This window comes from Lonchura striata, chromosome 37, assembly GCF_050655825.1.
Source record: "Lonchura striata isolate lonStrDom1 chromosome 37, ASM5065582v1, whole genome shotgun sequence".
In the NCBI taxonomy this organism is placed as follows: domain Eukaryota; kingdom Metazoa; phylum Chordata; class Aves; order Passeriformes; family Estrildidae; genus Lonchura; species Lonchura striata.
In genome coordinates, this window is record NC_140739.1 from 13,534,561 (window position 1) to 13,551,521 (window position 16,961).

A 16,961-nucleotide genomic window follows, 5' to 3' on the forward strand; every position below is an offset into this window, starting at 1 on the left:
CCTCTGAATTACCCCAAAATCCTGTTGAAATTCCCTGAATTCCTTCTAGGACTTGCCAAAATCCCTCAAAAACGTCCCTGATTGCTTCTGGAACTGCCCCAGATCCATTCTGGAGCATCCCCAAATCCCTCAGAACTTCTGAAAATCCCTTGGAAGACCCCAAAATCCCTCTTGAAACTCTCCCAAATCCCTCAGAATTCCCCCAGATCCCTGAGAAAGCCCCAGATCCCCTCTGGAGCCTCTTCCAGATCCCCCCAAAATCCTCGGGAACAAGCCCAAACCCCCCGAGCCGTCCCCAGCTCCCCCCGGACTGATCCCAAATCCCCCCGGAGCCAGCCCAGGTCCCCTCTGGAAGCTCCCCGAGTCCCTCGGGAAGCCGCAGATCCCCGGGAGCCGCCGGCAGCGCCGGGAAAGCCCAAAGCCCCGCGGCAGTGCCGCATCCCGGCCGGAGCTGCCCCGGGAGCCCCGCGGGGCCGGGGCCGGGGCCGGGATGCGCCGTCCCAGCGGATCCAGCGCGCCCGGCCGGGCTCGGCCAGCGCGGCCCAGGGCAGGGAGCGCTGGTGGGGCGGGAGCGGGAGCGGAGCGCGAACGGGACCAGCGCAGAGCCAAGGGGGGAGAGGCCCCGGCCCCACAGAGAGCGGGGCCGGAGCGCGGGGCCGGGCGGGGATGGCTCGGCGATTGTTCCGGGCGATTCGGGCACTCGCAGCGATCTCTGCGGGATTCTTGGGCTGCTTCTGGGAGGTTTGGCTGGGATTTTGAGGGAAGTTTTCGTGGGGATTTTTGGGGTGGATTTCCTCGCACTTCGGGTGGGATGTGATAGGACTTGGGGGCATTTTTTGGGGAATTTGAGAGGGGTTTGGTGGGATTTCGGCGGAAATTTTGGAATGGATTTGGTGTGGATTTTGGGGGGGTTTAGGGAAATTTTGGTCGGATATTTTGGGTGATTTGGTGGGATTTTTTGTGTGGATTTTGTGTGATTGGGGGATTTTTGGCTGCATTTTTGTACAGATTTTTCTCTGTGGATTCTGTGGGATTTTCATGGGGATTTAGTGGGACTTTTTGTGGGATTTTTGTGTGGCATTTAAGGGGATTTTGGGGGCGATTTTTATGGGGATTTTGAGGGATTTCTGTGAGCCTTGGGGTGATTTTTGTGGGGATTTTTTTGGGTGAGTTTTGTAGGCTTGTGGGTGGAATTTTTGTGGAGATTTACCTGGGATTTTGTGTGGTTTTTCTGGCATTTTCAAGGATTGTATGGTGGAATTTTTGTGGGATTTTTATGATAGTTTTGGTGGGATTTTTTGTGAGGATTTTGAGTCGATTTTTATCGGATTTTGGGGAGTTTTGGGGGATTTTTTAGGAAGATTTTAGTTGGGTTTTGGGTGTTTTGGGGGGGATTTTTACGGGATTTTGATGATATTTTTGTGAGGACTTTTGGTGATATTTTTGTGAGGGTGAGTGGTGCCTTTGGTTCCAATCCACTTTCCTCCCTGAGCCAACGTTACCCACTCCCTCACACATCCCCCCCGTGCCTTCCCACTGCCTTGTCCTGTCAGGGCTTCCGCAGCCCCTCATCCCTTCGTGGCCCCGTCCCCTCAGGGTCTCCCCCAGCCTGGCCAACCTGCCCCATCAAGAGGCACCTGGGAGCCCTCAGCATTCCAGGCAGCAACACACGGGCAGGAGGACACGGATGGCACTTCCTGCCTGGGACAGGGCTTGTGGCCATCTCCAGGCACCGCTCTCACAGAGATCCCCACAGCTCCAGCCCCTGCCAATCTGCTCTGTGGGCAGCAAAAAGGCTTCAGCAGAACCACCAAAGGCCAAGGGGCTTCTGGCCATTTTCCCTGCAACCCTGCATGCCTGGGCAGCTTGCTGAGCCCAGGAACCCTTTTCTCCCTCTTCCCCTAGGCCCTGCAGAGCCTGGGCAGCAAAAGAAAGATCCTGGGAGTCTGTCTATTACAACACATCCTATATTTCTATGCTAAAGAAAAACAAAAAAATGGAAAGAGCTATCTTGAATAAATGAAACATTCCTGCTGGCTCAGGTGGTCCCAGCAGACAGAGCCTCTGGGATCAGCTCTCTGCAGAGCTGCAGCAGCGCAGCCAGCCGAGCCCCGACAGACGAGGCCGTCTCCTCCATGCCCTGCAGAGCCGATCATGCAGGCTGTGGAAGCGGGAATATCGAGCTCTCTCTATTCCCTGGAGGACAGACAATGTTTGAACTGCCAGGCTCGCAACGGCAACACTGATGTCATTGGCCGTGTCTTCTAGAGCTGAAAGAGAGAGGAACAGCGCCATGGTCAGTTCCCGCATCTGAGGGGACCCGAGGAGATCCCTGTGCCAGGGCCATCCCAGCCGGCTCTGGCCATGGCCAGCAGGGAGCAGGGACCAGCTGGATCAGCCCAAAGCTGCTGGCCACGAATCCCCCAGGTGCCCTGAAAGCTCTGTGTGCTCTGTCCACGCCGGCCCTGGTCCGCACAGGGAGCAGAGCCCTCCACAGCCGGGGCAGGGCTCGCAGCTCCCCCGGCAGCCCTCGCTGGCAGCCCGCTGCCCTCACTCACCCTCACAGATGAGCTGGAGCTCTTCCTTCCTCCCCCTCAGGGACCGCCCGGCCGTCCCTGGGAACACAGAGCCTGTCAGGCCCAGCGGCACAGCTCCCTGCCAGCAGCTCTGCCAGCCCTGTGCCCACACGCCCTCCTGGCCCAGCTCGTGGCTCACCCATGAACCTGACGGCCGCCTCTCGCAGGGGCTCCTTTGGGCTCTGCAGGTAGGGCAGGGCCCGGCGCAGGTGCTCGGCCACGCTGCTGCTGTCCTCTGCCAGCTGGAGAGAGCGACAGGAGGGAAGGGTTGGCCCTGCAGCCCCTTGGGCCGGGGCTCCATGGGCACCCGGCTCGGGCCGCAGGAGCCTGGAGCAGAGCCCGCGCAGCCTCGGGCTGCAGCAGCGGGCAGGGGCACAGCTGCCAGCCCGCACACCGAGCACCACGCTCAGGGGCTGCTCCAGGCTGGGGCTGCGGCTTCCCGGCCCTCCTTACCAGGATCTCAATGAACCTCCACAGTTTCTCCTTCCTTACAGGTTTTTCAAGATCTCTCCTGTTTAAGAATTTGGCCACACAAAGCAGGGTTTCCCAAGAAGCCTGGAGAGCAGTAGAGACACGGAAATGGCCCCACAGCCCAGGATCAGCATCCCTGTGCCAGGGCCAGGAGGAGGATGCAGCCTGCCAGGCGCCAGGGCAGGAGGCAGCCAAGCCCCCTCCCAGGGCGACAGCAGCAGCCCGTGAGTCCTCACCTCTGCCACACTCTGATTCTCATCATGGCAGTGGAAGAAGAGTGGCAGCAGGCTGTGACACACTTGTGTCATCAGGAGCGTTTTTTCTTCTTCCACTACAGTAGACAGCAAGGCTCGAAATACAAACAAGGAGATCCACTGCACATGCCAGTCATCCTGTGTAACAGGAAGGAAACAAGACCTTGGCATCAGCTGATTCTGGCCCACCTTGGCGCAGGCCTGCATCTCCACAGGGCACCAAGTGTCTGGGCAGCAGCCAGTGGCCGTGGCTGAGGGCACAGAGCCTTACGTGTTCAAAGAGTGGCAGGAGCACCTTAGCCAGCTGCAGGGCGATGGGGCTGGGTATTGGGGTGTCATTATCCAAGAACAAATCACTAAGTAGAACAATGCTCATCCTGACCACATCACTATCATTTTCCTGCAGGAGCTCCCCAAGGCTTTCGGTCAGGCTCCGCATTCTTTTGGCCTGTGCGGAACAAAAGTGTGTGAAAGGCCACCCTGCTGCCACAGGGCCTAGAGGCCAAAGGCCTGTCCCGCAGCCCTCGGGCAGCTGAAGTGGGAGGCAGGAAAGCTGGGAGCGGCTGACCCAGTGCCTGAAGACCAGCAACTGCGTTCCCCAGCACCACGCTGCCTGCACGGCTTCAGCTGCTGCCCCCTCCTTACCAGCGAGGGATTATCCCTGATCAAGAGGAGGGCCCTCAAAACCTGGCGGCGCATCTCCGTGTGCTCACTTAGCAAGTGCCTCGACAAGAGATCCATGATGCTGTCACTGCATGCACTCAAGTCCAGGCAATGCAGGACCTGAAAGGCACAGGGCAGTGACAGGGAACCCGGCCGGCAGGAGCCCAGAACCGCACAGGGCGGGGACCAGGCAGCAGCGCAGGGCGTGGGCACCATCCCAGGCAGCTGCAGCTACGAGAGGGCAGAGAGCTGGGAGGCAGCGCCGGCCTTCAGACTCACCTCCACAAGGAATGCCAGGGCAGGGAAGTGCCAGTATGGCATCTCTTTGCGGAGCAACTGAAGGAGATAGTCTAAGATGCTTTTACACTCATCGATGGATTCTTTGCCCATCTCCCTGGAAGGCGGAAAATGGCACTAAGATGTGGCAGCAGCTCTCTGACCTCAGAGAGAGACAAACAACTTTCCCAGGCATCGCCTGAGAAAGTCTGAGAAGATCAGAGGAAAGAATGAAGAAACATTCTTATCTTAACATGCTGCACCTGGTATTGTGAACATCCGAATATGTTACGGAGATTTGTCTACCAAAGGGTGCTTTCTTAAGTAACTAATGGTGATAGTGTTTAGACTAGAAAACACATTAAATCAACCTATATCATAACTATCTATAAGAACACTGGGTTTCTTAATAATAATTATTATTGATCGGACCTCTGAAATATATGGAGTCAGTGATAATGATTATCTGGCCGGGGGACCGCCCCTACGAAACTAAGACCCTGAGCCGGGGGGGGAAGCCCCTCCCAGGACAGACTGATGCAGTTCTTGTCTTTACCCCCAACCCTGCAGGGGGACCTGGGCCCTTTGAGATGTGGCTGCTACTGGGCACCCTCCTCTCCCAGCCTTTCCCAGTCTGCTTGGCTGTCCCTCGTGCCTCTGGCCCATGGCCATGGGGACTGAGTGGGATATCCCAGACACAGAGCACAAATGCTGGAAGCAATGGGGAGAAGGGGGTCTCACCTGGCCAGCAGACCCACGGCATAAATGTGGGTGTCAGCACAGAGCAGCGTGTCCCAGCCACGCTTGCGCTCCATTGACAACACCACATCCTCATAGTCCATTTGGCACAGCAGGGACTTCAGGGTCCTCACTGCAAACCTGAGTGCAGAGCAAAGCCCGGGTCACACTGGGAGCACTGGCTCCTGCCCTGGCCATGTGGCAGGGACAGAAGGATTGGGATAGAGCACCTGTTGGGGCTGCTGGCAAGGCCATGTTCTTCCTGGCATCCCTTCCAGAAGGTATCCACCTCCTCTGGCATCTCTTTGGTGCTGGAGAACACTTGGAAGAGCAGATGCACAAATAACTGCGGGAAATGCTCATCCACTATATCTGGGACACAGCGCTCCTGGAGGATCTTCCATATCACCACAGTTGCCTGCAAAGGACAAAGCCCCCCGAGGCAGCGTTCAGTGCCAAGGTGTCCGTGGGACAGGGCCCGAGCGTGGCAGGGAGAGGCCCAGAGAGCCACAGGGGGAGCAGCGGGCCTGGTGGCCCTGCAGCTGTCCCTAGGCCAGCTTTCAGGCCCTGAGGCAGGGAGATGCAGTGGGGGAAGGAGGATGGAGAGCTGCTGGACAGGTGGCCTTGGGGCCAGCAAAGTCCACTGGCAGAAACTCACAGCCAGGGCAAAGACAGTCATTCTGTTCCCATCGCAGGTGCTCATGCTGTGCTCTGGCCAGCTCCCCAGCACATCCAGGAGTATCTGCTGTGCCAGCTCTGCAGTCCAGGGTGTGCACATGATGGTCTTCCACATGGCCATGGCAGCTCTGCGGGGTTAGAGCTCTGTCTCAGGGCATCTCAGACACAGCACCGTGGTCTGGGCATCTCTAGAGGCCCGGGTTGACTGCCGGCTCTGCCTTTGCCCACTGCCCCTCTCCAGCAGCGGCCAGGCAGCCCAGCCCTGTGGGGACAGGCCCCTGTGGGACAACGAGGGAGCATGGCAGCAGGCTTGGGGCTGACATGCCAGGGCCTGGAAAGGGAGCAGCCAGAGGGCCCTGGGACTCTCTGTTGGTCAGAAACCTGGCCCAGGCTGTACAGGGCGATGGGTTGGGGTGAGCCCTGAGCCCTCTGGGCAGATGGGCCCCATACCTGTCACAGGATGGGGCCACACGCAGGAGTGTCATTACTGCCTCATTTGGCTGCGCTTCTGTGAGATACAGCAGGGCGTTGTCCAGCCTGTGCTCAGCAGAATCATTGGCCATGAGCCACTGGTGGATGTATCTCACCATGCCGGGCACCTGGAGAAGGCACAGGGAGACTTGGAAAGCTGCCAGAGGGATCAGCGTTCCCAGGGTCCCCAGAGAAGTGCTTCCCTTCCCGCCGCACTGCGATGGCCTCAAAGGCTCACAGGGGCCAGCACTAGTGGCTTGGGAAGCTATGTGACTCATGGGGCAATTGAAGCCTGGCCACATCTGCTTACTTGCTCTGCTCTGGGAACACCACTCTGCACAAGCAAATCCAGCAGGGCGGCACTGGTCTCATGTCCGAGGAGCTCTGAGTATGCTCTGAGCCCAGGGCTCATGACACTGGTCTCTTCCTGCCGAATTCTCTTGATGAATTTGCAAACGAGCTGTAGGAGAAGAGCAAGAAGCCATGGCATGCTGCAGGTGTGCTGCTGGGCTGAGCAGTGCCAGCAGGCCCAGCCCAGGTGGGGATGGCTGCAGGTACCTGCGCTGTTCTGCGGAAGCGGCCACGGGTGCGTTCCTGCTCTCGTGTGCGCTGCACGGCTGCACCTGGCAAAGAGCGAGCGCAGCCCGAGCTGAGGGGCTGCGGGAGAGGCCGGAGAACACAGCCCAGCCCTGTGCTCCCCAGGCAGGGACAGCCCCGCGACGGCCCAGGGCACGGAGCACGGCTGTGGGGTGTCTGCCCGGCCCCTATTCCATCCTGACCATGGGCATGGCCCCAGGGGATGGGATGGCATGGCATGGCATGGCATGGCATGGCATGGCATGGCATGGCATGGCATGGCATGGCATGGGGCCAAGCTGGCTGCAGGCACCAGCCCTGTGGCCCAGCTCTGCCACTCACCCTTCTGCCTTGGCTGGAACTGCTCCAGCTCTTCAGGCTGCTGTGCTGGGGCAGCTCCAGGGCCTTCTTTCTCCTCCTTCCCCCGGGCCAGCTTGGGCCCGCTCGCAGGTCTGTGCTCTACGACACTTCCTGGATTCATGGCTGCTTGCAGAAGGTGAAAAGGAAAAGGTCCAAGTCAGCAAGTGCTGTAGTCGTGCCTTGAGGGCACCTGCAAGTGTGAAGACTTGGCAAGGCTACAGGACAGCAAGTCCTGCACTCTGCTCTTGGGGCTCCAGCCACAAGGACAGGAGACTCCTGTCAAGGACAGTGAAAAGCAAATGCCACAGTCTGCCCTCGAGGGCAGCTGCAGAAGAGATGCCTCGGGAAGGCCAGGGGTCACCAAGTGCTCTGGTCTGGCCACGAGCTCACCTGCAGGAGTAATACCTTGGGAAAGCTCTGGGTCAGCAAGGAACGAGTGGCTGTGCGAGGGCTCCTCACAGCACCGCTCTCTCGCGTCCTCTCTCGTCGTGTGCACCGAGCACTGTGGAGTGTAACTGTAACTTGTAACTGCCAACACCTCTGCCAGAGCGTGTCACCAAGGGCCCTTGGAATCCCTGCCCCGTTCCATTCCACGGTGACCATGCTGCACCCTGTCACCAAGGGCCCTTGGATCCCCTGTCCCGTTCCATTCCACGGTGACCATGCTGCACCGTGTCACCAAGGGCCCTTGCACGCACTGCCACCTGCCCTGGGGCCACCCCCAGCCCCCCAGAGTGGCCCAGGGTGGAAGGAATGCCTTGCCCCAGGTGTGTCAGACAGCCAGACAGGATCTTTAGGAAGGGCTCAGCCCATCAGCAAACGCTGCCCTGCTCTGCGGGCTCAGAGCAGCAGGAGCCCCCGCAGCTGCCGACGCAGCCGCGGCGGGAAGGGCACGGGGCCTCCACAGAATCTGGCACGGCCTCCTCGGGACACGTCCCACATGGTGGCCATCCTAAGCACGGCCGTGGGACACAGACCGGGAACATGTGGACCAGGGCAGGAATGCTGCTCTGAGCCCTGGGGCCCGGGCAGCGCTGACAGCAGCAGGTGAGGCACAGTCCCCGCCCAAGCAGAGTTCCCCCGAGCCCTGGCAGCACCGGTGCCCGTCTCCTGCCCCAGAAACCTGTGCCCCAAAAGGGCTTCTCTGCCAGAGGGCAGCCAAAACTGGTGTGCACTGGGGGCTGTGCTCCGTCCTACAGGGGCTGTTGGGAGCAGCACCTGGAGCAACTGGGGGCAACATTTGGTGCGTGTCAGATGTTGTTGCTCCTTCTCAGAATGATTTTTTCATGGAAGGGATTAGCAGCAGCACAGAAACACCAACAGCTACTGAACTTCACAGGACAAAGAGACTCCACCAAAACACTGTCGTGTTTCCTTGTGCTTTTGTGTCTTTCTTGCACTCTGAAAGAAAAAGAATTGGCCCAAGCCCTGCTATTCAAATCTCCAGCTGCTGTGTGTCTGCCTGTGGCAGCTCACTGCAAACACAACTGGCTGCCTGCTCAGCTGGGCAATGGACAGCCACAAACAGGGAGGGCCCTGGTGAACATCTCTTTGGTCTCGTGGGGCAGCGAGGGCACAGGAGACAAAGACTGCTCCTCCCGAGTTCATGGGGCAACAGAGAGATTTTATTTCCCAAGGCCCCCCTTACACAGGGCATTTGAAAGACCAGGCCTGGAAGCTCTCATCGGTTTGAGCTCCACGCCCCTTCAGGTTCTGGCCTGTGAGGTGCCTGCAGTTTTGGGAGATATTTGATTGGTCAAGACCCCTGTCAATCATGGTAACACCTCACCCTTCTTTTCTTTATAAAATTCTGTGTATTGTTCTCTGTCACCCATCTGCAAGGGCCCTTTGCAAACATGGGGACAGAGGACAGCGTGCATCTAATTTGCACTGGAGCTGCAGCATTCCCCTCCAGGAAATGTTAGGGGAGAACTCAAGCCACAGGCATAATGCTTCTTGGTTACAAATTGAACTTATCTCTAAAAGCAGAAAGCTATTTAACCCTGAGCCCATTTAACCCTTAGAGAAAAACCCAATTTTAAAAAACAACCTTTAAGCACTTGATCCCTTGGGGAAAAACTGAACTCCCAGAAAACAATCTGTAAACAGAAAAACTGTTTGTAAACATGAGAAATAATTTGTAAACAAATAAAGTCCTTATATGAACTGTCCATGAGGCAGGTGATCATTTGTAATGTTGTCTGTGGTTTCCAGTGTCCATATTTTAGGCAGCTGTATTGTACTGTTGTAGGATTTATTGTAAAACATGAGAACAGACTCAGAGGGGAGGAAGGTGTACCCTCAATCCAACCCCTTTCCCCTTTTTTCTTTGTCTAAGAAATAATAATAGGATTAGAACATGGATTTTGAATACTATTAACTTATGCAAAATTTCATCCACGTTTACTGATAATATTTTTCTTTACCAGCCAGGTTCACAGCGAAGAACTTGATTGGGAGATGTTTTGATCAGGGCAAGGAACTTGGTTGGGAGACATTTTCTGTATTTCTATTTTTTCTAGTGCAAACCATATACTTTTTTCCCTTTGTTAGAAGTTAGAAATTTTGTTTTTGACTTTAATAGCTGACTTTTAAAATGATGACAAGTGGCAGAATTTCAGTGAAAAAACTTTGCAACTGCAATTTGCTTATGATAAATCGATGTTCTATGTGTACCTCAGTGGATATTCTTTGAATCATACCAGTTTATCTTGAAACAATGCAAGAATAATTACTAGAATATTAAGAAAAGACATGTTAATACACATACTAGGACATCTTTAAGACAATGATTTATTGAAATATGAGTATCAATTTAATATCGATATCCAACTGAGATGGACAAAAACTCTCTAAGGGTTTAAAGTTAGAAAGTGTATGTTTATTGAGACAGCCAGGCAGTACATGGGATAATTCCCTAATGCACACTGCAAAAATCACAGGTATTACAAAGCTTTTTTATTTGCAGAAGTCTTGAATACACAAATATGAATGCATATTCATATCCCTGTCACTTCCTCTGCTCCGTTTCATGTGCTAATTGGCAAAAAGGCAATTAAGCATGTGTAGTTCTGTTCCCTGAAATGAGTTGGGGGTCCATTTTGGGGAGGGGTCTCCAAAATGAAGAAGCAAAATAAGTCTTCCTCGTTCTGACCTTTCTGCATTTCCCATGCATACGTGACAAATTAATCCTTGCCGTTTTCCTGTGCTTAATGGATCCCTAAAGTATGGGAAGTCTGCAACTGTTTTTGTGCCCCTGAAATCTATCACCAGGAACGGGGCTGGGATGTGCCCTGGTGCCTGGGACATCATCAGGAGCAGGGCTGGGATGTGCCCTGGTGCCTGGGACATCACCAGGAGCGGGGCTGGCTCTGATGCTCTCCAGTGCCTGGGACATGACAAGGGGCGGTGCTGGCTGGGGTTTGTTTGGTGCCTGTGCAATCCCAAGGGCAGTGTCACAGCGGGGCAGATCTCAGTGTCCCCAGCAGGTCACAGTGTCCAGGGCAGCCCGTGCCAGCGGTCACTGCGCACACAGGGCAGGCTGGGCTGGACAGGGGACGGGGCAGAAACGCTGCCCTGGGACTGGGGTATCCCCCTGCCTCTGGGGCCCAGCCCCTGCTGGGAGCGCCTTGGGCAGGGCACGGGGCTGCTGCTGGGCCAGGGGGACAGGCCGTGCCCCCTGTCCCCTGCTGCTGGCCAGGGGGACAGGCCGTGCCCCCTGTCCCCTGCTGCTGGGCCAGGGGGACAGGCTGTGCCCCCTGTCCCCTGCTGCTGGGCCAGGGGGACAGGCTGTGCCCCCTGTCAGCTGCCCAGGACCCTCTGATGCCTGTCCCTCGTCCCTGTGGCTTCTGTCCCCACCACTCCCCACCACCTTCACTCCCTCTGTCAAAGCCCCACTCAACCCCTTCACAGTGACCTCTGGAAAGAAAGAATGAATGAAGGAAAGGAAGTGTTGTCTGTTCACCCTGGCTGGATGTCAGGCACCCACCAAAGCTGCTCTCTCACTCCCCTCCAGAGAAGGACAGGAGGGAGAAAACAGAATGAAGGCTTCATGGGTTGAGCTAAGGACTGCGACAGATCACTCAGCAAATGCCATCATGGGCAAACCATTTTCAAAATTGGAGATATTAATGGAATTTTTGCTATCTGGATCAGGGCAGGATAGTGAGAAGTAAAACAAAGCTTTAAAAACACCTTCTGCCTTTTCCTCCCTCCTTCCCATCTCTACCTCCCCCCGCAGTGGGTGCAGGGAGACAGGGAATGGGGGCTCTGGTCAGTTCATCCCCTGTTGTTTCTCCTGCTGCTTGGGGAGAGGAGTCATTCCCCTGCTGTGCCAGGGGTCCCTTCTAGAGACACTTCTCCATGAATTTCTCCACGGTGAGTTCATCCCACGGACAGCAGTTCTCCACAAGCTGCTGCAGCGTGGCTCGCTCCTCCATGGGCTCACAAGTCCTGGCAGGGCCCTGCTCCAGTGTGGGCTCCTCTCCAGGGGTTTGCAGGTCCCTGCCAGGTCCCTGCTCCAGCACAGGTTTCTCATGGGGTCACAGCCTCCGCTCAGGCATCCCCCTGCTCCAGCACGGGCTCCTCCAGGCGCTGCAGGTGCATCTCTGCCCTCCGTGCCCTCCATGGGCTGCAGGGCCCAGCTGCCTCCCCAGGGACTGACCAGGGAATCTCAGGGCAATCAGCTCCAGCAGCTGGAGCAGCTCCTGCCCCTCCTGCCCTGCCCTGCCCTGGGGGTGTGCAGAGCTGTTCCCCTCACAGGTCCTCACCCTGTTCCTCCCTGCTCACAGCCACAATTCCAGGATCACCCATTTCCTTAAATCTCTTATTCCAAAGGTGTTACCACCATTTCTAACTGGGCCAGCCTTGTCCAGCAGCCAGTCTGTCCTGGAGCCAGCTGGAATTGACTCTGTGGGACATGGAGGAACAGCTGCTCTCACAGAAGCTGCTCTTAGATCCCCTGCCTTACCAAAACCTGGCCATGCAAACCTGGTATAAGTATGGTAGGGTTTTTATTACCACTATTAATTCTTATTATTTCTATTCTCTCAATTTTTTGCTATTAATGGTACAGTTGTTATTATTATTACTAGTATTTTTAGTCTTTTGGACTCTATATTAATAGTGGCTAGATTAGAACTGGAAACAAAGGTACTTCATTGCAAGTAGCGGTTAGAGTTTTGTCAGCCTCTTGCCCTGCCCTGTTCTCTGTCATTGCTGTGTGTGAAGCTGCTGCTGCCAGGCCTCCCTATTTCCCTGGTTTGAGAAATTCCATGGCATTGCTCACATGTCAGAGAGGGCTTATTCCATTCAAACACATGCTCTTAGCTCTTCGAGTCCCATTGTTGGAAGCTTGTTTTCTAACATTGTTGACTTTCTCAGCTTCTGTTAATATTTGTGATTTTATAACAAAATGTTCTTGGGTGTGATTGTGCAAGATTCTCTAATCAGCTTTCAGTTTGCTCTTGGGTTTCTTACCGGTGTGTCCGAGCTGAAGGCAGCATTTTGGGTGGGAGGCTTCAGTGGGAGCTGGGATTGCCTCGGCAGCAGCTGGTTTTGCAATGTGAGCAGCGCTGACAGAGATTCCGTGCGCTGAATATTCCGCCTGGTTGGAGCCGCAGTGCCCGGCTGGAGGGAGCCGCGCCGGGCGCTGCGGGTTGTGCCGGGCCGGGCAGCGGCCGCAGCCCCGGCAGGGCCCGGCCGTGGACACGGAGCCTTTGCTGGGCAGGGCTCGGCCCTGCGGCGCCGGGCGGGCGGTGCCGCTCCCGCCGGGAGCCTGCGGGAGCCGGGACAGCGAGAGAGCCCGGGCCGAGCATCAGCCCCGGGGCACGGCCCGGGAGGGGGCACAGCCCGGGGGTCCCGCAGAGCCTCCCTGCTCCAGAGCCGCGCCTGCCGCAGCGGGGCAGCTGCGGCACCTGCGGGGCACGGAGGAGCCGCAGGCGGCGTTCCGAGCGCTCCTTCGGGGCAGGATTTTGTCCCGCTGCGGGGAATTCCCGCGGGCCGGGCGGGCCGGGGCCGCTGCCGAGCGCCGCCGCCTTTCCCGGGAGCCGCCGGGCAGAGCTCTCTGCTCGGGGCTGGGAAAAACACCTTCACTGCCCTGGGAACATTTAAAAAGTTTAATACAGGACAAGAGGAGACAAGGCCATAGAGCAAAGGTTGTTAGGGCCGGGTGCATCTCGGCACTGAGCCAAGAGCACACGGTTATCTCCGGAGATACCCCTTGAATACCTTTTCCCTTACACCAGCCGGTTGCATATTCATAGTCCCTTATGCATAGTAAACTTTTTCCCAAGCTAGTTTACATATTCCAAGAACTGTTCAGCATGGCTCCTCCTTGGTTCCACCTTTTTAGGGCATGTGTATTCCTTGGTTGTGGTTTTGGTCCTTTTTTATCATCATCTTCAGTTTTGGCCCCAGCCCACACTGCCTTCAGACGGTGAGTGCTGATGGTTGGCAGATCTGTACAGGTGTCCTCATCCTGTGCTCACTGGATGTTATCCCATCCAAGCAGGAATTTTAACACAAGCATGCTTCTATCAGCTATGGCACTACTATGTCTGAGCGTAATCAATGAACAACAGAAATAAAAACTATATAACAAAGTTATTGTAACACCACACATATAAAATCCAGTGGAATTTGCAAAAAGCCAATATTATAATATGCATCTATGACAGGGCCAAGGGCCGGGTGCCCGCTCGGTGGCCCCGGGACAGCAGAATTTTGGGGTCCCGGTGCTGGCTGCCGGCAGAGCCCCGGCGCTGGGCCGGGGATGCGTGGGACCCTCCCGCGGTGGGGTTGGGCTGCCCGGGGCAGGCGCCGCATCGTCAGCCCGGAGCCACCGGGGATCGCCCGGTACCGGCGGGGCGGGGCTGGGGAGCGGAGAAGGGCGGCACCGGAGCGGGGGGACCCTCTGCAGCCTGCGGGGTCGGACATACCGATAAGGGGGTCCCCGGGAGCCTGGAACGTTGTGAAAAACGCTAATCACTTGGTTTTTAAAATTTTAAACGTTTAATAATAATAAAATGGTTATAAAAATAGTAACACAATTAGAGTAATCAAATTTAGAGTTAGGACAATTACAAGACAATAAAAAGCAAAAAATTATAGATGTCCAGATGCTCTCAGACACTTAAGCCAGGACAAGCATGCCTTGTGAACAAAGGAATAACCTTAAAAGCAATAGCCTATTGCATATTCATGTATCTCATACATGATGCATAAATTACTTGCAAATTAGGAACTTTTCTGGATTTTGTCAACTTCTTTCCCTTAATCCTGGTGCTTCCATAAAGATGGAGACAAGATGGAAGAATGTTTGTCTTTTCTGATAAGGAGGTTGTAACTCTTTATGTGCCCCAAGTCACCGCCATCCCTGTGTGAAGAGTTTATTGATTATCTCATCTCTTGCTTGGGCAAGTAAAAAAATCCTACATCGCAGAGTTTCTATTTTAATATTATGTTGTTACCTAAAACTCTATTTAACACACTACTTAAGAGAATGAATACAGCATAACTTTCTAACATTACACATATAATATTCATTGTAACATTTGTGAAAAGCCAATCATAAAATAAGCATTCTACACAGAAAGTGTTGAAATGGTAAAACCAGTCAAAACCCCTTAGGAATTGGAAGGAAAACCAGAGGCAGTGGCAGCTAACACCTCAGAAACCCGTGGCTTTTGCTCCTCTCTTCGACCTGAGAGCTTCCTGGGCAGGGGCGACTCTTCCAATTGCACCAGCGTGGCCATGGCTGGGAAGGGCAGCGAGCAGATGGGTTGAGCTTCTCCTGCCAGCCCCTGAAGTGCCAGCTGTCATTTGTGTGCGCTGAGGATTCCCTTCAGGCTCGGAGCTGGCGCAGCTGCTCCTGGGCGCTGCTCGCCCGCGGGCGCAGCGGTGCTGCAGCCGCTGTCCCGCACACAGGGAGGGCTCTGGAGCCTCCCAGGGCACCAAGGAGCGGAGCAGGGAACGTGCCGGGATCTGCTGCAGGACCGTGGGGCTGTGGGGGATCCTTCGGTCTCTTGGATGGGGCAGGGAGGGGGCAAATGGAATCAAGGTGAGACAGGGATCAGGCAGCCCCACGCCAGGCAGCGTTTTCTCCTCTGAGAGCTCCTCTGAGCTGAGCGAGCTGGTGAATCCTGCGGAGCAAATGAGACCCGGGAGCGAGGGAAGGGCTGGCTGGGAAGGAGTCAGATAAACCCAGTGGGTATTTCCCGTTCCAAGGGGCTCCTGGGGAGACAGAGGAGACAAGAAGGATTCCCCATCTCATGACATTCCCTTTTCTCCTTCAGTAGCCCTATTGCAGTCACTGCATACAAGAGTTTAGTTGATCCCTTTGATGCCAGGGAGAACCCAGAACTTGAACCTCGCTGGATCCAGCCCTGTCTGCCTATCACCGAGCAGAGGGAAAAGATAAAGAACCTGGGTGGGGGTTGAGCCAAAATGGCATTTTGCCACTTCTGATCTGCTCCCAGCTTTTGCAGCAGGGCACCAACCCCATCGCTGCAAACCACTCCCTTTTGCAAGGCACACGTGGACCTCGCTGGTAGCTCAGGGCTCCTGAAGGGGCTGCTGCAGTTGGCAACTGGAACTGTTGTTGAACTTTTCACATTGCTTACCCCCACCATCCAAATGCCATCAACTGTCTGAGGAAGGACACAAAAATATTACCCTGGAGGGGCCAAAAACTTGGAAAAGGATGAAAGAAATGTTCTGATGATGACAATGACAATGACAAAAAACCACAATTTATTTTTGACAGCAAATGAGTACCCACAGCCCTCCAGCCCTCGCAGACTGGCAGCCGAGTGGGGCCGTTTCCATGGCATGAGGAGCTGGCAGTCTGCAGAGAGAAACCAGAGAGCCACGGTCAGTCACAGAAAGCTCCTGTGCCCCTGTCCCACCACGGCCTGTGCCTGGGCCAGGCTGCTGTGTGCTCAGAGCCCAAACCTCCTGACCCATTCTCCGTTTTTAGAGAAGGGCAGAGTGGTAAGCCACATTCCATCTCCTCTGCTGAAGCACAGCCCAGCAGCCTCCTCAGCAGCTGCAAGGGCGGGGTGCCCGTGTGCCTGGTTTCCTGGCTCCCCGGCAGACCAGGGGTTAAACGTTGGGTGTCTCCTGGATTGTCCCCGGAAAGAGCCCATCTCTGCACCCAGCTACCTTTTTTCATTTGTAAATTAGGTCTTTCTTTCTCTGCCAACTGTGGTTTCTCCAGCCCCGGCTGCAGCCACTGGTCATTTAAAACTTTAAGAATCTTTTTCTACAAGCACAACTGACTTGATGTATATTTTACAAAATCACGAATTGTGCCATAACATATATTACAATGGGGCTGCAGAGATCCCCCTGCAGGTCCATGGGGAGGCAGAGATCCCCTGCAGGTCCATGGGGATGCAGAGATCCCCTGCAGGTCCATGGGGATGCAGAGATCCCCCTGCAGGTCCATGGGGATGCAGAGATCCCCTGCAGCCCCTGGAGGAGCCGGGCTGGAGCTCGGCGATGCCTGAGAGGAGGCTGTGAGCCCGCGGGCAGAGGGGCCCCGCTGGAGCAGCCTGTCCTGGCAGGACTGAGCCCGTGGCACAGTGACCCACGCTGCAGCACTCGGAGGGGGCTGTGCCCAGGGGATGGACTCCGCTCCGAGAAGTTCCTGGAGAAGTCTCGGCCGGGAGAGAGCGCAGGGTGCAGCAGGGAACGACTCCTGTCCCTGAGCAGAGGGAGAAGCCCCGGGGGATGAGCTGAGCATGGCCCCATTCCCTGTCTCCTGCCCTGCCGGGGGAGGAGGTGCAGCTGGGAGCAGGGAGGCGTGGGGAAAGCTGCATTTAAGGCTCTGCACTGACTTCTCCTGCTCCTGCTCCCAGTCTTTGGAGTTTTCTGCCAGAAATCTCTCCCCTCCCCC